This window comes from Eumetopias jubatus, unplaced genomic scaffold (genome assembly GCF_037043125.1).
Source record: "Eumetopias jubatus isolate StellerSeaLion01/CBP00866 unplaced genomic scaffold, mEumJub1_p1.0 scaffold_11, whole genome shotgun sequence".
Taxonomy (NCBI): domain Eukaryota; kingdom Metazoa; phylum Chordata; class Mammalia; order Carnivora; family Otariidae; genus Eumetopias; species Eumetopias jubatus.
In genome coordinates, this window is record NW_028274817.1 from 123,099,648 (window position 1) to 123,122,338 (window position 22,691).

The 22,691-nt window shown below is 40.0% G+C and overlaps 1 protein-coding gene across 1 annotated transcript in view; it reads left to right on the top strand.

Annotated features, from left to right (window-relative positions):
- The window catches only part of PUDP (pseudouridine 5'-phosphatase), a 368,457-nt gene extending 345,987 nt beyond the window's left edge, over nt 1-22,470 (top strand). The window contains exon 7 of the transcript XR_015769493.1: nt 22,198-22,470. The gene's annotated coding sequence lies outside the window, so the exon portion shown is untranslated. The remainder of the gene's footprint in view (nt 1-22,197) is intronic.
- Nucleotides 22,471-22,691: the final 221 nt, after the last annotated feature.

Here is a 22,691-nt window from a genome sequence, read left to right on the forward strand (position 1 = left end):
TCCTTTGGTCTGGAGAATCAGGAAAGACTTTTCAAAGCAGATAGCCTGTAAACTGGGTCTTGGCACCTGCAATGGTGTGGTGTCTCCAGGGCATCACGAATGCATGATGAGTGGGGTTGGGGCACGAGGCACAATCAAGCAGTATGTTGGCAGGTGAGCCGGGGAGGCATGCAGAGCAGACCCTGGAAGATGCCGGTGCCGTGTCAAGCAATGTGGGTTTTGTTTCGTAGGCAGTGCCAGGTCACTTAGTGCTTTGAGTAGGGAAGTGACGTTCCCTAATGCTAATCTTTTAAGAGGATGATTCCAGTGAGGTTGGCAAAAGGCTTTGGAAGGATGTGCTCCTTTTCAGAGCTTCAGGTCCCTTGAGCTGTGTTCATCTTGAGAATGACTCTATGTCCAGGGTCATAGCTACAAGACTATAGACACCTATACTAGCAGACTAAGAATACCTATGCATAGGACAGAGGGCAGATGGTTGGCTGCACTGTGTGCAGTATGTGCCTCTGGATCTCTGGTGGGCTTCAGACTGACTTAATTGGCCCTGATCTTTCACTCCTGCACAGTTTCGAGAACGTGGCGGGAAGATAGCATGGACAGGTAAAGCCCTTAGTCAGGATGAGGGACCCCTGGGACCCTGACCCCAGCTTGCTCCTTGCTGCTTCTCTTCTTCCTCCCACACCCTTATGGGAATCCTGATCATAGACAATATTGGCTCTAAGCCGACCATGACTGGAGAAGAACTGATAAACTATTCTCAAAGGTCATTTGATGGAATGATAAAGACTCATGAGAAGGACTCGCTGTTCCCTGCCACGGTTAAGAATCTAGTGATTCCACACGGAATCTGATAGTGATATCACTGATACTCTACCGGTGAATACCCAAATGCAGCTCATTTACATGTGCATTCCATTCCCTTCAAGCCCCCCAAGGGCACCACAGATGTCATCTCATTACCCTCCGTGGCACTTTTAGGAGCTCTTACGGCAGCCCTGGGGCCACAGCTTACAGGCTAGGGAAACAAGACAGAGACAGGCAGTGTCTGACCTCAGGCTACAAAGTCTATTTCTACTCTGGCAGAGAGACGGGTCTGATTCTGGAACGTTCTCCCCACACAGTCCTTGTTGTCACACCGTGTGGGGGATAGAGGCTTCCGGAATGCTACCATAGGCAGTTGGCATGTCACAAGAATTCTTTCCAAGGGAGTGACCAAAAAAGATGACTCTCCATTCAGGAATGTGGAAACAGACTGGCCATTCTTTCCGTAGGGCATCTGTCCACGGTTGGCCATGGTTCGAGTTACTAAACAATTCTAGGAATTCAACTTGTTTTGATGGGTGTGAAGTGCATTTTCAGGGTGAGGCAGCCATGATTGAAGGAAATCCCACTGGAGTTTTTTGCGTGTTTTGTTGTTGTTTTGCTTTAGAGGAGACTGTCACAAATGAACAGTAAGGTGTTGAAGTTCCACTCAAATGGAGAAGCTACTGTACACTGTGAGGATAGTGGTGGGTGTTTCTCTGGAGTCAGATTGTAGAATCTACAAGGTTGTAGAATAAAGCGCCAGTTCCATAGGCGGGTTATCACATGGTGTTTGAGGCCGTGTTCCTTGTGACTGTAGCAAGCCATCCTGTGGCTGAGAAAGACTGACCCAGTCGCGGTTCTAGAGCGTGCATTGCATGGAACACTTTGGCACTCATTCATAACATGTAACTGTTTCTTAGTGAATTCCAACCCTTTTAAAAGAATTCCTTGTATGCTATTAGCAATGTTTATTACCTCATCCTGTAAAAATCGTGGCACAATCTACGTGCCATAAATGTTACATTTTCACCTTCCTTAATGACATTACATTACAATTACACTGATGTCTACATCAGTGACATTAAGTATGTTCACAGTGTTGTGCCACAATCACCACCATCCACAGCTAGAATTTTTCTCCTCTTCCCAACCTGAAACTCAGTATCTATTACACAACAGCTCCCCACTCCTCCCTCCCCACCGCCCCACAGCACCCAGAAACCAGGAGTCTACTTTGTCCCTATGATTTGGGCTGTGCTGGGTACCGCATATAAGTGGAATCAAGCAGTATTTGTCCTTTTATATCTGTCTCATTGTGCTAGCCGTAATGTTGAAGGAGAGCACAATATGCCACCCCAAAATATGCCACTTTGGCACAAGGATTATTTTGAGCTGAAGGCAATTGAGAAGAAGCAGATATAAAAAAAACCTCCCTGAGGGGTGCCTGGGTGGCTCAGTCATTAAGCATCTGCCTCTGGCTCAGGTCATGATCCCAGGATCCTGTGATCGAGCCCCACATTGGGCTCCCTGCTCCACTGGAAGCCTGCTTCTCCCTCTCCCACTCCCCCTGCTTGTGTTCCCTCTCTCGCTGTGTCTCTCTCTGTCAAATAAATAAAATCTTTAAAAAAGATTTTTAAGATAAGAAAAGAAAAGCTCCCTGAGCTCCCCCTACCTATGTGCCTAAAAACTGGACATAAATGTGCAAAGGTGGCCCCCCTCCTCCCCCTCTACCTGGAAGGACAAGTGTTAACCATCAGAGACAACTTTAGACCCAACCATCCTGGAGGACACACCAGAGAAATCTATATAACACACCTTACTAACTACCCTTCATGTACCATTAGTCTATCTTCCCACAGATTGTGGTTGGGAAGCCCCAAACCACATTCTTTTTTCTTATTATTTCTCCGTGAGTTTATTGTTCTTTGCTAAAGTTGCCATAACAGCCAGAGTTCTGAGCCCCTGCTTTTAGTTACTCACTTTCCCTGGGTATCTCCCATATATACAAAAGGTAAGTGTGTCAGTCAGCTTCTGTTTCCTTTTCTGTTTAACTGAGAAGGGTAGAGAGAACTTTATTTTTCCTCCCTACAATGTCCCCATGATACATCCATGTTGTGTCACATGTCAGGATTTCATTCCTTTTTAAGGCTGAGTAATATCCCATTGTGCATATAAACCACGTTTTGTTGACTATTTAAGTCATCTTGAATCTTTTTTGTTTGTTTGTTTTAAACTTTCCGTGCCAATATGCCAGTCCTCCAGCAATTAAAGAGATGGGATTACAAAGGCACACATCCTTTTTTACCAATATTTTATGTGTGGAGAGGCAGTTAGCCTAGAAATAGTGTATAATTCGTGATTTCTAATCTAAATTGTTTATCTTCTGTAGAGGCAGATGTTTATTTAACTGAATTTAAGGGAATTACAGAAAAAGACAAAGTGCATCCATTTTTACCTTCAGAATCTTATAACTTATAGTTTTATAAGTATAATCTCATAGTGTTATAACTATGGTCTTATAACTCAGATGTTGCACATGTGTCTGGTCTGAAAGAGCCTCACATCTGCAGGTGGTAATGCAGGGGCTACTGTAGGTACAGTGAACCCCTCTCCATGTGCTCACACCATTTCCCCTTTCAAAAATCCAGTGAGAGTTTCTGCTCATCCCCATGCTGTCTCTGTCAACAATTTTCCAAGAGTTCAGTGCACACTGCTTAATGAAGTATCCTTCAGAAAAATGAAGCAGAAAATGAAATGGTCCAATGGCTACAAGAGCTGTCTCCTCATGATGAGGGATAAAAACACTGGCAAAACTAAGGAAAAGTTTGTCTGTGCTGAAGGAGTGAGCAGGCACAGCCCACTGAATGCATTTTTGGGGTGACCATCTACGTGATTGAGTGGGGAGGATTTGTACTTGAAAACAAACACACCATATGGTGGCATCAATGATAGCATAAAATGGTGGGCGTGACCCAGGCCTCCGTTTTAGAAGTTCCCAGGTGATCCTGTTGTGCTCTAGGTTGAGAATCCAAGATTAAACAAAGGATGTAAACACAGGTGTTCTCAAGTCTCCTTGTAGAAAAAAATGAAGAAGCATTTATTAGCCTCAGTATCCACCAAGAGATAGACTAATGCTAGTGAAAACAAAGGAAAATCTGTAAATCCAAATGAAATAGAGTATGTTTGCATATGTGACCAATTGTGAAGCAATTATAGAAATGTCTTAAGTGATTTATAAAGGATCAGCTTTATAAAGTATTTCTTAAGGGGAAAATCAAGGTGGGAACAATAGCTCCCACCTCTTGACCCAAATCAATCAATTATGGAATTGGTTTCATTTTGGCATGCTTGCTCCAGAAATGTTCTCCAACGAAATTAATGATAAAATTATATTTATCTATAAAAATGGTCTACCCCACCCTGTGCAATCTGTCATATTGGCTGTATGGAACTTGGTAAATCTATAGACTTGGAGGCATGGTAATCAGACCTATGCAATGAATACCTTTCTAATGAGGCCTTACGTTTCTATTTTTGATTGTAGAGAATATCTAAGAGACTGGCGAGTGAAAAAATAAATACACAGTGCAGGAGAGAATTATGCAACTGTAGTTTATTTTCAGTTATGGAGAAGCACAGAAGCATTGATTCTCTAAAACAGCGGAGAATATAAAACATCTTTAGGACCCATTACTTTGGCAAATCATATTTACCTGGTGAAGGCTTTGTCCAATAAAAAGCAATTATATACTTTCAATGCATTTTAAACATTTTTTGGATACAACCTAAGAATTTGGGGGAACGATTTAAAATGTCACATATGTTTCTGTGAGACACAAAGTGAAACGATACAGGTTTGCTTAAAGCCCCCAATTTAATTACCACGTAATTCTGCAACCTATTGTTTCTGTGTAGGTGACAGCAAATGGAAGCATGTACGTTTATATACATGCACACATAAATTTATCTTTCTATACATGATACATATATTAAAAAGACAGGTGCATTCTGTGCTTATTACAATTTGTTTCATTAGGAATATAACATAGATATGTATACCTGTTGACACTTAGGTCTTATCCTTTCTGGGTTCATCCTGAGATGAAAGAAAAAATAAGTATACAAGTGACAAGACAATTTTTTTTAAAAAAATAGTTGGATATATATACCACATCTTCTTTATCCATTCATCTGTACCTCTGAAACAAATAATACATTATACGTTAAAAAGAAGAAGGAGAAGGAGAAGGAGAAGGAGAAGGAGAAGGAGAAGGAGAAGGAGAAGGAGAAGGAGAAGGAGAAGGAGAAGGAGAAGGAGAAGGAGAAGGAGAAGGAGAAGGAGAAGGAGAAGGAGAAGGAGAAGGAGAAGGAGAAGGAGAAGGAGAAGGAGAAGGAGAAGGAGAAGGAGAAGGAGAAGGAGAAGGAGAAGGAGAAGGAGAAGGAGAAGGAGAAGGAGAAGGAGAAGGAGAAGGAGAAGGAGAAGGAGAAGGAGAAGGAGAAGGAGAAGGAGAAGGAGAAGGAGAAGGAGAAGGAGAAGGAGAAGGAGAAGGAGAAGGAGAAGGAGAAGGAGAAGGAGAAGGAGAAGGAGAAGGAGAAGGAGAAGGAGAAGGAGAAGGAGAAGGAGAAGGAGAAGGAGAAGGAGAAGGAGAAGGAGAAGGAGAAGGAGAAGGAGAAGGAGAAGGAGAAGGAGAAGGAGAAGGAGAAGGAGAAGGAGAAGGAGAAGGAGAAGGAGAAGGAGAAGGAGAAGGAGAAGGAGAAGGAGAAGGAGAAGGAGAAGGAGAAGGAGAAGGAGAAGGAGAAGGAGAAGGAGAAGGAGAAGGAGAAGGAGAAGGAGAAGGAGAAGGAGAAGGAGAAGGAGAAGGAGAAGGAGAAGGAGAAGGAGAAGGAGAAGGAGAAGGAGAAGGAGAAGGAGAAGGAGAAGGAGAAGGAGAAGGAGAAGGAGAAGGAGAAGGAGAAGGAGAAGGAGAAGGAGAAGGAGAAGGAGAAGGAGAAGGAGAAGGAGAAGGAGAAGGAGAAGGAGAAGGAGAAGGAGAAGGAGAAGGAGAAGGAGAAGGAGAAGGAGAAGGAGAAGGAGAAGGAGAAGGAGAAGGAGAAGGAGAAGGAGAAGGAGAAGGAGAAGGAGAAGGAGAAGGAGAAGGAGAAGGAGAAGGAGAAGGAGAAGGAGAAGGAGAAGGAGAAGGAGAAGGAGAAGGAGAAGGAGAAGGAGAAGGAGAAAAGGAGGAGGAGGAGGAGGAGGAGGAGGAGGAGGAGGAGGAGGAGGAGGAGAAGGAGAAGAGAAGAGAAGAGAAGAGAAGAGAAGGAGAAGGAGAAGGAGAAGGAGAAGAAGGAGAAGAAGAGAAGAAGAAGAAGATAGCAGGAGGGGAAGAATGAAGGGGGGGAATCGGAGGGGAAGATGAACCATGAGAGACGACGGATTCTGAAAAACAAACTGAGGGTTCTAGAGGGGAGGGGGTGGGGGGATGGGTTAGCCTGGTGATGGGTATTAAAGAGGGCACGTTCTGTGTGGAGCACTGGGTGTTATATGCAAACAATGAATCATGGAACACTACATCAAAAACTAATGATGTAATGTATGGTGATTAACATAACATAATAATAAAAAAAAGATAGTTGGAAAACAACCTTGGATCATTGAAAGTTAGCTCCTTTAGACATAAAGTGACATGTACATTTTTATTTTAATTAAGGAGAAACATATTCTGCCTCTTTGGGAAGGCATTTAAATTGTAAAGGATCGGGGTGCCTCAGTTAAGCTGCAGACTCTGTTTTGGCTCAGGTCATGATCTCAGGGTCCTGGGATGGAGCCCTGCATCGGGTTCCATGCTCAGTACGGAGTCTGTTTGTCCCTCTCCCTACCCCTCTGCTCTCCACCCACCCTCAAATACATAAATACAATATTTTTAAAAAATTGTAGGGCGCCTGGGTGGCTCAGTTAATTAAGCAACTGCCTTTGGCTCCGGTCATGATCCTGGAGTCCCAGGATGGAGTCCCGCATCAGGCTCCCTGCTCGGCAGGGAGTCTGCTTCTCCCTTTGACCCTCCCCTCTCTCATGCTCTCTCTCTCATTCTCTCTCTCAAATAAATAAATAAAATCTTTGAAAAAAATGTAAAAGATCAACTTTTCTAATGAATTATGTGCAGTTCCGACAGATGAGCTTTGGATGAACAATATTGAAAGGTCTTAGAAAGGGGAGACTGTGTTGTACACCTTCTGACCTTCAGCTCCAGCCAGAGAGTAGATGGTCAGTGAGTTTGATAAATGGAAGATGCTTTCATAATAAACATCCATGGGGGGAATACAGGCCATGAAAAGCAGGCAGACCTAGCTCGAACTGGTTTAAAAACTGAGGGCCAGGATTTCATCTGATGCACGTGCAGGGATGGAGCAGGCCTTAGAAGAGATGGCTTGCTTCCTCAGTTCCACCATGCCATCAGTGTCCGTCCACCCCACCTCTCCCGTTAAAGCAACAGCTTCACTGTGGCTGTAGGCGGTTGCCAGTAGCAACCAGAGCATCTTCATCCACATCCTGATGGAGGGGCAGCGACTGGGCTCTGTTTCCCAGCAACCCCGTCCAGCAAATCTCTTTTTGTGAGTCATCGGCTCGATGTGACATGGGTGGACCCATCCTGGGAGCAAGGGACTTGGAATGACCAGTGTTGGTCCGTGATGATAATCTGGAAAGGGGTGCACGTGCTGCTGTATAATCCCATGCTGACAATTCTCTTTTTCTCTCACAACAGAACACGCTATAATTGAATCTACTAGTAGTCATAATGTCTCAGTTTGGGGTGGTGGCAATGTAGCAAGGTTTGGTGTAGAAAAGTCTGATACAAAGAATGTGTGGAGATTTTCCCAAAGTGATTATTATCCATGGGGGACCAGAGAGAGACCTAGAGCCATGTAGTGTTTTTCTTTTTTTTTTTTTTTAATTCAAGTATAATTGACATACATTGTTATATTAGTTTCAAGTGTACAATATGATTCACCAATTCTATACATTGCTCAGTGTTCATCACAGTAAGTGAAATCTTCATCCCCTTTATCTGTTTCACCCATCCCTCACCCACTTGCCCTGTGGTAACCACCCGTTTGTTCTGTATAATGCAGTTTGGTTGTATAATGCAGTTTGGTTTTTTATGTCTCTTTTTTTCCTTTGTTCATTTGTTTTGTTTCTTAAATTCCGCATATAAGTGGAATCATATGGTATTTGTCTTTGACTGACTTATTTCGCTTAGCATTATACTCTTTAGTTCCATCCATGTGGTTGCAAATGGCAAGATTTCATTCTTTTCGATGCCTGAATAACATTCCACTGTGTGTGTGTGTGTGTGTGTGTGTGTGTGTGTGTGTGTACACCGCATCTTCTGTATCCATTCATTTACCACTGGACACTTCAGCTGCTTCCATAATTTGTCTATTGTAAATAATGCTGCAATAAACATCGGGTGCGTATATCTTTTTGAATTAGTGTTTTCCTATACTTTGGGTAAATACCCAGTAGTGGATTTACTGGATCGTATCATATTTCTATTTTTAACTTTTTGAGGAACCTCCATACTGTTTTCCAGAGTGGCTACACCAGTTTGGATTCCCACCAACAGTGCACAAGAGTTCCTTTTTCTCCACATCCTCACCAACACTTGTTGTTTCTTGTGTTTTTGGTACTAGTCATTCTGAGAGGTGTGAGGTGATATAGCTCATTGTAGTTTTGATTTGCATTTCCCTGATAATGAGTGATGATGAGCATCTTTTCATTTGTCTGCTGGCCGTCAGGATGTCATCTTTGGAAAAATGTCTATTCGTGTTTTCTTCCCATTTTTAATTGCATTATTTGTGTGGGTTTTTGGTGTCAAGTTGTAAGTTCTTTACATATTTTGGATACTAACCCCTTACTGGATACTTCATTTGCAAATATCTTCTCCCATCTTCTCCCCAGTCAGTACATTCTCTTTTAGTTTTGTTGGTAATTTCCTTCACTGTGCAGAAGCTTTATATTTTGGTGTAGTCTCAATAGTTTATTTTTGCTTTTGTTTCCCTTGCCTCAGGAGACATATCTAGAAAAATGTTGCCATGGCCAACGTCAGAGAAATTACTGCCTATATTTTCTTCTAGGAGTTTTATGGTTTGGGTTGCACATTTATGTCTTAAATCCATTTTGAGTTTATTTTTGTGTATGGTGTAAGAAAGTGGTCCAGTTTCATTCTTCTGCATGTAGCTGTCCAGTTTTTCCAACACCATTTGCTGGAGAGTGTCCTTTCCCATTGCATATTCTCTCCTGCTTTGTTGAAGAATAATTGACCATACAGTTGTGGGTTTATTTCTGGATCTTCTGTTCCATTGATCTGTGTGTCTGTTTTTGTGCCCGTACCATACTGTTTTGATGACTACAGCTGTGTAGTGTATCTTGAAATCTGAGATTGGGATATCTCTGGTTTGATCCTTCTTTTTCAAGATTACTTTGGCATTTAGGGTCTTTTATGAGTCCATTCAAATTTGAGGATTATTGGTTCTAGTTCTGTGAACAATCCTGTTGGTAGTTTGATAGGGATGGCGTTAAGTCTATAGATTGCTTTAGGGAGTATAGACATTTTAATAATATTGGTTCTCCCAATCCATGAGCATTGATAGAGCTAGATAAGATTTAATATCTGGTTCAATGATTCATCTTTGTTGGATTTTATTCTGATATCAGTCACTGCAGATGAGCTTTGTGCCTGTTTTTACCCCAGAGTGCTTGCATTGAGGATTCTTGGAGATGCTGAGTTGTTGAATGGAGAGTATTCTTAATTAGCATCTACACTATATAGGAAGCAGAATTCTGGAAGAAAATTCCAAAATGGAAGCTTCATTTATAACAGTGCAGGAATTCAAAGTTACTTCTCTATAGTTACATCTCTGAGTATTAAAAACATTAGAAAAACACCTTCATTTTCCAATGCCTTTTAATTGTATTCACTACACAAAACATTTTGCCTAAAAAAGAATAAGTTTCATTAAATGAAGATCTTCATTCAGAGATAATATGTATACAACATTAAAAATAGTAACAAAATGTATATGATAGATAATATTGGATGTTGATATAGATTATCTTATTTAGTCATGAAATAGCCCTTTGCAGAAGACTCAGTTTGGAATCTTTCTATTTATTACTTCTACCTGTATCTGTGTGCTTATTTAATATCTTTCCATCCATCCACCCATCCATCCTTCCATCCATCCATCTAACCATGTATCTTTCTCTCTCTAAACTGTATGGGAGGGAGGGAAAAAACCTTCTTTTCCCTCTACCTGCTTAGGATCTGTATCTGGGATGTGTGAATTAAACAAACAAAAGACAGATCAACAGAATAAAAGGCATATGTTTATTTATTGATGCTAATATTTTTGTGCCCATGGGGGCTTCACAGAAAAGAAGTGAAAACCCAAAGAGGCAGTTAGACTCAGGTGCTTTATATGCCATTTTAACAGAAGGTAATAAATTATAGAGACATGACCAAAGGGTAAGGGAGTTGGCTTCTAGGAGCACCTTCACAAAGGGAAATTTATGTCCTACTTTTAGCCAGAAAGGGGTAGGGCAGAGAGTCCTTCTGGTATCTGCTGCTTCTCGGTTACCTTCAAGTCAAAATAATCCTTATGGCAAAGTGGCATCTTTTGAAGTGGCATGCTCTGATCATCCATCTAACTATCTATCTATCTATCTATCCATCCATCTATCTATCTATATCTATCATTCCAAAACTCAGGCTCCCCACAATATAGTTGCATGTATAAGTATGTAAAATTATTATGGGAATGCTCTAGACATGACCCTCAATGTGTGTAGTAAAACTTGGTCCTATCATGAGTGTCTACAATGTTAAGAACTTACCGCCTAGTGAATACGTTAAGGAATAATACAAACAACTTTTGTTTCCTAACTTCCAAGGCCGTGTGTTTTCACTCTATCAGTTTTCTTGATAAAATAAAATAAAATAAAATAATAAAATAAAATAAAAATAAATAAAATAAAATAAAAATAAAAATTCTATTTTGAATTTTTAGAGTTTAAAAAAAAATGACTTGCTTTCTCAGGCTCCCATGAACGTTAAAGAATCAATTTAGATTCCTCATCTTTAATTTGTTCTCAGGCCAGAATCTCCCATCTCCCAAAGAGAGGAACAGAGAGATACTGAGAAAGAAAAAGATTATATATATGGAGAGAGAGAGAGGGAGAGAGGGGAGAATTATATATACATAATATATAGCACATAATACTTTCTACACCTTTGTCGACCAAGAAACCAAAGAACTTGACAACCATGCATGTTCGAAGCCGCACACAGCTCAAGGAAAACCTGTGAAAGTCTTGATTCCTGGAAGCCTGCTTTTACCAACTTTGCTTGCTCTCACTTTCTCTGTCTCCTGCTGAGTTCCCTTTTGGCAGATTATGTAAGTCAGGAGGGCACAGTGGCTCATTATTCCAGCTTTTTCTTCTTAGCTGCGCTCCTCTTGACCCATTCCTTTCTACTGAAGTTGAAAATAGCTATATGCCTCTTTGATGCAGGAGACAGAAGTTCTAGGTAGTCCTGAAGAGGAACATGCTTTGCAATCAGGGGAATTTTTGACTTCTTTCTCTGCCAGCCCTGTAGTGCCGTCCTGGGTAATGCGAGCAAAGTGACGACTTCATCGTCCACATCTGTAGCATACGGCTTCTCTGTGACGGGATTCTGAGGCTTCCTCTGTGCTGTGTATGACTTGCTGATGTCCTCAAACGAAAATAATAATCACTCTTCATTGGAGAAACTGCTTTTGTCCCCCCGAGGGAAATTTTTACCTAAACCCATATTCTTGGTTTTGCATTAACAAGTAAGCGGGCTTCATCAGTGTCAATGATGTTTACTTTGAAGATAATAGATTTATAGATGGAGGAGAATTTTTACTGGATTTACGGGGACAGAAAACCATCTAAGGCATCTACACGTTATTTAACAATCTCAACATTAAAGACTGTGAAGTACAGGGGACACTAATCTGTAATACTGTTTTTCTCTATCTACTTAAACTGTCTTTATGTTTTTTGTTTTGAATTTTTTTGTTGTTGGTTTTTGGTTTTTTTACAGAGAAAGAGGGAGAGGGAGGTGGACAGAGAGAATCTAAAGGAGGCTCCACACTCAGTGCAGAGCCCTACACGAGCCTAGATTCCACGACCCTGAGCTCACAACCTGAGCCGAAATCAAGAGTCGGATGCTTAACTGACGGAGTCACCCAAGTGCCCATTTTTTAGGTATTTTTAAGAATAAGTATAAGAGGAAATAATGTCTGTCCTTTTTTCTAAGATTTTATTTATTTATTAGAGAGCACAAGCAGGAGGGAGAGGCAGAGGGAGAGGGAGAAGCAGGTTCCCCGCTGAGCAGGGGGCCTGACTCGCGGCTTGATCCCAGGACCCCGGGATCATGACCCGAGCCAAAGGCAGACGCTTAACCAACCAAGCCACCCAGGCGCCCCTAATGTCTGTCTTCTTAATTCCACAAAGACATTTTGAGCTTAAAATAAGCCTTGAGTATGAAAGCATTTTGCAATAATTCACAGCCACATTCACTCGTATCGGTAACACTCGGTACTAGACATGTTGAAAGCCCTCAGGCGTCTTGGCCCTTGGATTTCACTCTATTTGCATATCCCTCCAGACTTCAGAATTTTGGACAATTTAGGACTGTCAGGCTATACAAACTGGCCCAGAGATCCACAGTACTGGCATAACCGGAGAGCTCCTGAGACGTGCAGAACCTCAGGCTCTGACCGCCCAAGATCTGAATCTGGGTGTTCTCTGTGGCAAGAGCTCCAAGAGATTCAGTGCACATGAAAGTGTGAGAAGCACTGCTTTTTACATCCCCACTGAACAAATTCATCAACTTCTTGTGCGCTGTGATGAACTGGAGAATATTCCTCTGGAGATGTGTTGACCCTGGGTGTTGGGAGGATTCAATGCATGTTTAAACTTTTGGTGATCTTCCCTAGTGCCCTGGCTAGGCTGTTTCGGGGAGCAGATCTCCGAGGGCACGTTCCTATCTTACCTTGAGAGGGTCTCGTGGGACCCATGCGGGGAGTTCCCAGATTGTTCAGTCCCCTGTGGATATCAGAGCAGGGCTTGCAGCATTCAAAGGCGCATTAAGAAGTGCAGCATTAGAAGTGAGGGGAAAAAATGCAAGCATGTCCACGGCACTCTGTGCGCATTGCTCACCTCTGCAAAGCACCCCAGTGAAACAGCTGGAGATCTTCGGGAAACCAGGGGGTTGTCTCGTCTGTCAGGCGAACATTCTTTTGGGGGACTGTGAGATCAGCCCATGAGGAATAGAGCTTAAGGGTCAACCCAAAATTGGCACAGTGTGATGTGAGGGGGGAGCAAGACAAAGACCTTCAATGGGCAGTGAAACCAGGACATCATGCTTTTTGACTGTGTCAGAGGCGTGGTGTATAGGAGAGCGAGGGTGGGATGTGGGGTCGGAGGAAACGGGACTGTGTCCCATATCTACGTTCTACAGCTGTGTGACAAGGTACAGGGTCCCTTGAGTTCTGTAGTTGTCTATTTCACCAGTAGTAAAATCAGGATGAACCAAGTGACCTTATAAACAAAAGAGGGAATATGGAAATGGAAGATGGGGAAAAAAATGTTTTCTACGGTAATAGGAAGAGAAGCTTATACCTTAAACTGAAGGCCAGTATGCCTGACTAGGTGGTGCTGAAGAATATAGGCTCTGTGTACCTGCCAGACTGAATGGGATGATGGGCAGCAGGCTGGGCCACACAGAAGACCTAGGGTGTTTTGTTGGCTGCCGTGCACCAGGGCCGCCCAGCTGCCCATTGTGGCTGGCTGCTCACGCATCCTACAAAAGTGGGCACCCCGGTTTTGATCAGCATCTTTCTAAGTAGCATCAAGAATAACTTGAGTTTCCCTTTTGCAATGGCAGATACCCTGAATTCAAATATGGACAGAAGGTCCCATGTCAGCGGGAACCCCCATGTGAGTTGTGCTCGTGAAGGCAATAGTGTGCAGAGGAATGGTAAACGTCAGTGACAGTGACCAACTCCTGTATTTTAGGATGCTGCTTTTGCAGTTCATACTTGGTGTATGGTTAAGGTCATGGGACAGTCTTGGCACTGTGTCCTTTTCATATGGTTCTGTGAGAAGCAAATTTATTGATATTTATAAAGGTGCTTAGAATAGTGTTTGCCAAATAATAATCAGGTGTAAGTTTAGCTCTTTCCTTGTAACCGTATCTAAAATTGCAACACCTTCCCACCCCATTCAATATTTCCTGTATATCACTATGTAATATACAATATATTTTGCTTAGTTACTTTTGAAAATTGTCTTCATTTTACTTTTTTCTTTCTTTCTTTTTTTTTTTTTTTTGGCTTCTAACTAAAATGCAAGCTCAATTTAGGGCAAGGAATTTTGCATTTTTTCATCAACTTGAGCCTAACACAGTGATTGACCCAAAATGGCACTCAATTTATTGGCCACTGACCAGTCAACTAGGGAAGAGAATGAGTAAATGAATTCATAAATGAATAAGTAAATGACTGAAATGTCTAGTGCTAAATCTGAGTCTTGTGTCACCAACTAATGGGGGCAAATTTTATCTCTTAGATTTACTGTTTTGGGGCAAAGCATGAGAAAATTTGCAAGTGCAAGAGACGTTAGGGAGAAAACATTTTGTGTAGCCTTTTTTGATGCAGACACATGATTTCCCATGGATGGAGTCAAGTGAACTACGATGGTGGTATTTCACAAATGCTATTGATTCTGAAGGATTTCTTTACAATAGTTATAGGAATTTGGCGTGCAAATAGGATTTAGAAGTTTCTCTTCAGGGTTAAAATTTAAGATTGTTTATGAATTAGTGGATTTCATTTGCTGTTATTGTTGTCTGTTGCATTGGTTTTTTTAATTCACGGGAGCCAAACGTGCTTGCATGCTTAGTGAGGAGAAGGCCTGCTCTAAGGGACCTCAAAGATTATGGGGGTGCAGATTTGATGGAAGGTGGGTTTTCCAAATATCCTTATGTTTTGCATTATTGGTACCCCAATGGCTGTCATCTGTGTCCTTGAAAAAGAGTGTTAATGTTAGCATTCCAGTTAAAGAGTTTGTCCTGTGTTCTCTTCTTGATTTTTTTTTTTTTAATCAAGCTATATAAGAGATCAGAAGTTTTCAGCTCTGTGAGTTTTGGAAATCATATAACCCTGAGTAACCACAAGTGACATCGAGGTATAGTGTATTCCTATTATCCCATTTTCGGTCTGTCCTCATGCCTTATCTGCAGAGTGTCTGTTTTCACCATTGATTAATTTTGCCCATTCTTGAAATTCACATTCATGTAGTGGAAACCTAGGGTGTATTTGTTTATGGCTCTTTGCTTAACATAGTGATTTTGAGATTCAGACATGTTGTTTAATGTATCAACAGTTGTCTGATTCACTTGGGCTGCCATAACAGAAGACCCCAGACTGGGGAGCTTAACACCCATTGATTTCTCACAGTGCTGGAGGCTGGGAGTCTAAGCTCCAGGCATGGGCAGGGCTGGTTTCTCTTGAGGCCTCTGTCCCTGGAGTGTAGACCCCATTTTCTCCCTGTGTTCTCACATGGTCGTCCCTCTGTGTATGCATGTCTGTGGTCTCCTCCCCTCTTCTTACAAGGACCCCAGTCCTATGGGATCAGGACCCACCCTAGTGATCTCATTTTATTTTACCTCCTTTACATCTTTAAAAACCTTATCTCCTAATACAGAGTACTGAGGTCCTTTGGACTTCAGTATATGAATTTGGGAGTTGGACAGACACAGTTGATCCCATAGCCATGTCTGCTGTTTTAAAAAAAATTTCAAGTTTCCATCTCGTGTCATTTCTCTTCAGCTTGATGAATATCCACTGGATATTTTGTTTTTTAGTACAGAAACTCTGGTGAAAATGTTCTCAGCTTTCTTTCATTTAAACGTCTCTTTCTTTTTGGGGCGCCTGGGTGGCTCAGTCATTAAGCGTCTGCCTTCGGCTCAGGTCATGATCTCAGGATCCTGGGATCGGGCCCCACGTCAGGCTCCCTGCTCCACGGGGAGCCTGCTTCTCCCTCTCCCACTCCCCCTGCTCGTGTTCCCTGTCTCGCTGTGTCTCTCTCTGTCAAAAAAATAAATAAAATGTTTAAAAAAAATCTCTTTCATTTTTGAAGGATATTTTCACTAGACATAGAATTAGGAGAGAGCCTGCTTCTCCCTCTCCCACTCCCCCTGCTTGTGTTCCCTCTCTTGCTGTGTCTCTCTCTGTCAAATAAATAAACAAAATCTTTAAAAAAGAAATCTCTTTCATTTTTGAAGGATATTTTCACTAGACATAGAATTAGGGGAGACAACTTCTTTTCTTTCTGCACCTAAAAAGCTACATCATTGTTTGCCAGCATGTTGAAAGTGCAGTAAACATTCTTGTCATTGTGGTCCAAGATAAAATGTCTTTCCAATTTGCCCACTCTCAAGATTATCTTTTTTTTCCCTTTTGTTTTTGTGTTTTCTTTTCAGCATTTTGATTGTGTCTAAGCATTTTTGTGTGTGTGTGGATATCTCACTTAGGCTAAGTTTGTTAACCCTAAACAAGATAAATACAAAGAAAACTATATTTGAGCATAGGGTACATTTGATATGCTTAAATAATTTTATGATTTTTTTGGCCATTGTTCCTTCAAATAACTCCCTTTTCCTGCACCACTATTTTCAGCTCTCTTCCTGTGATTCCAAATCTACATATGTGGGACTTTCTCTAAGGTCAGTGAGACTCTGTTCATTACTTTCATTCTTTCTCCCTCTCAGTTCTTAAGATTAGGTAATTTCTAATTATCTCCGTTAAGTTCTTCAGCCATCACCAGTCTTTCCTTAAATCAACAAGGGAAATTTACTTTCATAGATGGTGCATTATAGTCCTTAAATTTCTGTTAGGCTCTTTTTTATAATTGACACTGTTCTGACGGGAATTCACAACTGTTCACTCTTTACAACCATCTTTTTCCTTTAAATCCTTGAACACAGGGGAGCCTGGGTGGCTCAGCCCGTTAAGTGTCTGCCTTTGGCTCAGGTCAGGATCTCAGCATGCTGGGATCGAGCCCCAAGTCCAGCTCCCTGCTCAGCGGAGAGCCTGCTTCTCCTCCCTCTGCTCCTCCCTGCAGCTTGTGCTCTCTCTCTCTTGCTCTCAAATAAGTAAATAAGATCTTTTTTAAAAAATTACAAATACATAAATATATCCTTGAACATAATTATATAAGCTGTTTTAAAGTCATTGCCTGACACTTTCAGCATGTGGGTTCACTCAGTGTCTGTTTCTATTGACTGTTTTTTCTTGTGGTTATGAAGTGGATTTTCCTGTTTCTCCTGAACCATCAAGTTTTTGTTTTTGTTTTTTTAAATTTTGTAATGGACATTATGGAGCATGGATGATAGAGTTTGGATTCTGTAACTTTCCTTTGAAGCATAGTAATTTCTGTGCTAGCAGGCAAAGTATATATATACATGTGTGTGTATGTATATATATATATATATATATAAACATATGTATTGCATTTGTATTGCATGATACATATCTTAAATTTTATAACGTCCTAGGTTCTGGTAAAACAAGTTATATGTTGCAGTTCGTTTCCTTGCAGCATGAGAAGAGACCTACTTGTAATTATTTTGGAATTGTTAACCAATTATTCCAGCATATTTAACTGAAGGATCTGTTCTTCTGTGAATTTAAATTGCTAACATGATGCATAAGAAATGTTATGTACTAAACAGTCAAGTCTGTTTCTGTGGTCTTACCCATCATTGTTGACATATCTATTCCTGAACTGGTAACATTTCATTTTAATGTGGCTGTAGCTTCATAAGAAGTTTTCAATTCTTCTGAATTCTAAATTAGAATTATCTTCTAAAAAAGAAAATTTTGGTCAACTTACTCTTCCCTATAAACTTAAAATAATTTTGTCAAATTTGTATAAAATGAGATTTTTCGTTAGAACTGAATTAAATGAATACATTCCTTTGAGGGATAAATGATATATTTGTCATTTTTCTGCTTTCCTTCTTTAATATTAAGTAAGATTTTTGGGGCATCTGGGTGGCTCAGTCAGTTGAGCATCTGGCTCTTGATTTTTCTGTTTGAGTCAGTATCTCAGGGTCGTGGGCTCGAGCCCCACATTGGGCTCTGCACTCAGCCTGGAGTCTGCTTGTCCTCCCTCTGCTCCGACCCCAACTCAGACTCTCTTCTCTCACTCTCTCAAATAAATAAATAAAATCTTTAAAAAATATTAAGATTTTCTATTTTTACTTTTACATGTGTAATTACAGTCTGGTGAGTTTATTTTAAACTATTTTCTGGCCTTGCTGCTATAGGCAAAATATTGTTTTCCTCATATTTTAAAACTACTTATTTATAGAAAGCTTTTAAAAAATTATTTTTCTTCTAAGTGACCATTTACTGAACTCTTTTTTAATGCTGACATTTTTTTGTCTTAGTTCTTCTAAGTGGATAATGATTTTACTTATATGTAACATCAGTTAATGTCATATCTGATAATAATATGTATTACTTCCTTTTCTTGTTTAATTGTTTTATGATAAAATGTACAAAATGATGTCAAATAAGAATGGTGATAATGAAGATCTTGTCTTTTTCTTATCTTTCCAGCCTTTTAATTACCTAAGAGATTTTGAAATGGAATATGATTAGATCTTGCTCTTTATTCTTCAAATAGATCTCTAATAACTTGAGTGAGGTGATGAGCTTTCATGCATTTGAGAAATCAGTTTATTTTCTGCAAATGGACTTCTATATGCTATCCCTACATTTTATATACTTTTAAATGTCTAAAAATATTTAAATTACGTACTGTGAAATGCACAGATCTTAAGTGTGTAATGAACTTTGATAAATATATATACTCATGAAACCAACTTCCTAATTTAGATGGAGGACATTTTCAGTACCCTAAACAAGCTCTCTTTCTGCCAATCAGCCTCCACCATCTGTTACAACCAGTTTTCTCATTTCAATCATAGATTATGTTTTCCCTTTTCTTGAACTTCATATACATCCAACGATATGGTATCTAGTCCTCTATATTATTTCACATGTCGGTCTTCTGCTATTTTTCAATGCTGAGTAATGCTCCATTTCATAAATAGACCACAGTTCACTCCTTCTACTAATGGGCATTTTGATTATTTATAGACTTTGGTTATTATAAACTTTCTATGAATATTCTTGCCCAAGTCTTTTTATGGACCAAAAGAGAGATTATTTCTCTTTGGTAAATAGTAAGTATACAAGTATGGCTCAGTATGATTTTATAAGAAAGCAGTTTATAAGAGTTTATAAGAAAATATCTAGTTTCCCAAAGCAGACGAACCATTTCATACTTTCACCAGCAGTATATGAAGTACCAACATGTGATTGTCATTCTTTTTAATTTCAGGGTTTCCAGTGGGTGGGAAGGGTCATCTTTCAGGGGTTTTAATTTGCATATCTATATGACTAATCTTGTTAAGTACCTTTTCATGTAATTATTGGCCATTTGTGTACTTTCTGTACTGAAGTGTCTAAGACTTTTGCCCCTTCTTAATGGGTTGCTTTTCATTATTCTTCTTTAAAACTTTTTTTTTTTTAATTTTTTATTCTGGATCCAGGTCTTTCATTATGTATATGTATTGCAAAAATATCCGTGCAGCCCATGGCTTTCTTTAGCTTGTGAATGCTATCCTTTGATGAGCAAGAGATTTTTACTTTGACAGAGTCCAGTTTGTCTGTTTTGTTTGTTTACTTTTTGTTTAGTTCTTTTTACATCCTTCCTAAGAAGTTTTGCTTTGAAATAGCAATTTTATTGTCCAACTATATAAAATTTAGATTGCATAATTTATGATAAAGGGATGAAGAAAGATGCTATATATTCTAGGTTAAAAAAAATAACAGAATAAGAAGGTTTGTCCATTATAAAAACATAAGCAACCCAATATAGTGTCAAAGTATACCAAACAACTGATAGACTGAAGGGAGAAATTTGTATATCAGCAATTTTAGTTGAGGGAAAATTGAGGAGTTCAAAGTGTTCGATAGTAAGAAGTAAAAGAAGCAGACACTAACTTTTGAACAATACAACTAAATAAAGATGTGTCATGAGATGTGGACTGAATTTTCTAGCCACAAAGAATCTTTTTGTTTTAGGAACATGAGATACATTTATGAGAATTAACCATGCCCTAGGCTATAAAAGAAGTGTCAATATTTTCCAAAGGTTCAGTGTCATTCTCTGGTCTGCTTCCCTGGTCTCTGTTCTTGGCAAAAGAAAATTAAATGTGAAGACAATATAATGAGTTTAAATGTAATAAATTCTGCCGAGCCACTGGCTTTGTTCTTGCTGTCTCAGGGTCAAGTAACCGAGGTGGCGATTTGCATGCTGAATTGAACGTTGTGCTTATTTTCATGTGATACTCATCCAAACTGGCAACATTCAGGGAGCTGGTGGAACTCTTAAGTGTAGATCCGCGAGTAATGTGAAAATTGTTCTTAAGTGTAGATCCGCACATAACGTGAAAATTGGGCAGCATGTTTAGATGCACCAAGAAGGAAAACAGCACCACAGCATTGCCTGGGAGGGCCTTGGGCTTATAATACACTGAAATATCTGGCCTCTGCTTGCTGAGGCTGGCGTGAAAGCCAACGTGGTTATTTTCAGTATTCACGTGTCTAAAGCAAAAGTTTAGTTTCCTTTTCAAGACAGTGCTTTTGTCCTCCAAAAATATGGCATTGTTCTGTATTACCTAGTGTGAATTTAAGTGTGATTTTCTCCACCTCAGTTTATTTGAATTAAAAAAATTTTTGTTTTCACCACTTCTGAACCATCAGTATAATATGTTACCTACCAAGAATCCATTGCAAATAATTTGCCTCTGTACCCCAAGAACATCTACTGCCCTGAAAACCAAAGGGAGAACTTGTAGTCTCCACACGTAGACAAAGAGAAATTCCTCCAAAGATGAGATAAATGAGAAATTAACATTGAATCATGGAAACCGGTGGACGGTGTTCTTAACTAAACCAGTAGAAAGTAATCAAGTAATCCTATCTTTCACTGTCTGCCCTCCATCCCCTATTTCATTTTATTTTATTTTATTTTATTTTATTTTATTTTATTTCATTTCATTTCCTGTTTTTTAAATTCCCTTTATTTTAAATGTTAACACTGTCAGTCCCATTTACCTTCTTTGGCGTCTCGTCAAAGTAGTATCCTGCTCTTTTAAGGACCATGACAAGCTGGAGTATGTCTTTTGATCTGTCAACTCCATAAAGAAATGGACCTCCAAGAATGTGGTCTAAATAAGTGCTCTACTTGAAACGGGGAAAAGCTGCTCAAACATGAAAAAAGTTTGGGACAAATTAAAATGTTCATATTAAATAGACATATAAATTACGCTGGAAAGTTTACGGCGTTTTGGTTCACATTTTCGGTGTTTTTCCGGATGATGATCTTCAGTTTAAAGATTCAGGATATTTATATAGATGATTCCCCCCCCCCTTTCTTTTCTGATCAAAGTGACAGACTGTCAGGATTAAGAGGCTTTGTTGCAAGTTTCGGTTCATTTGTTGCACATGGTCGCTGGGTAACTTCTAGTTCTGCCTCCTCTGCAACATCAGTGTTCATTCACTGAGTTTTCAAGGAGCTCAGCGCCTCATAACTGCTGGGGGTGGAGAGGTGAGCATCCCACTGCCGCTTCCTGAAACCAACGCTCACGGTTGCAGAGAAACAGTGCATGCATGCATGCACGCACACACATAATTACGTCATAAAGAGGAAAAATACAACCCTGCATAACTTGCTGAACACCTCTGAATATAGAATATAGATACTTCTACGGATTATGTTTTTTTGCAATCTATATAAATCCTGATAGGCATAGTTTTTTTTTTAATTTTATTTATTTATTTGAGAGAGAGAGAGCATGGGCAGGGTGAAGGGCAGAGGGAGAAGCAGGCTCCCCACTGAGCAGGGAGCCCGACACGGGACTCAATCCCAAGACCCTGAGATCATGACCTGAGCCGAAGGCAGACACTTAGCCGACTGAGCCACCCAGGTGCCCCTTGATAGGCATGTTTTATATATGTGTAATGTGTATGTGTGTGTGTGTGTGTGTGTGTGTGTGTGTGTCTGTGTCTGTGTCTGTGTCTATGTATAGAAATATCAGCATGATTAATCTCTCTATCTTATAAAGCAGTGTATGTTGGGTGCACTTTTATCACATCATATAGATGAAAATAATTGTGAATCATGCTGATTTTCTAGACACTTGTAGTACCATTTTAAACACCTGATTTCTGCAACTTCTTTTTTCCTAGCAGCGCTGAAACTAATGAGTCTCTGGAATGACTTTGACATCTACCATTTGAACCTGTCTCCAGTGGCAATCCAAAAGAGCATGGTTGATCTTCATCAAAAACAGTGATTTTGATTCTCCTATTCAACACATCGCTTGTTCTTTGAAGAACCAAATCAAAGATATTTAAACAAATATTGCCTGTTGAAGAACAGAGAATCAAAATTGATTGGTATGCAATTATGCATTGGGGAATAAAACAAATTATGGTAGATTTGCAAAGGAAAGCATTTTTTAGAAAAGCTATTGCTGCATTTTTTTTTAAACCATGAGACTATCAGTGAAGCAAAATTTATAAAATTTGATATGTCTTTCTAGAAAATAATCTGCTGCTCTATATTTCATTGAGCACACACACGAGGAGGGAGGGAAACTTTTTATATAAGCTTATATAGCAGTTGCTGCTGAAAATATGTGTTTTGCTTTGTGCTTGAGAGGAGAGAGGTTTAATATATAGAC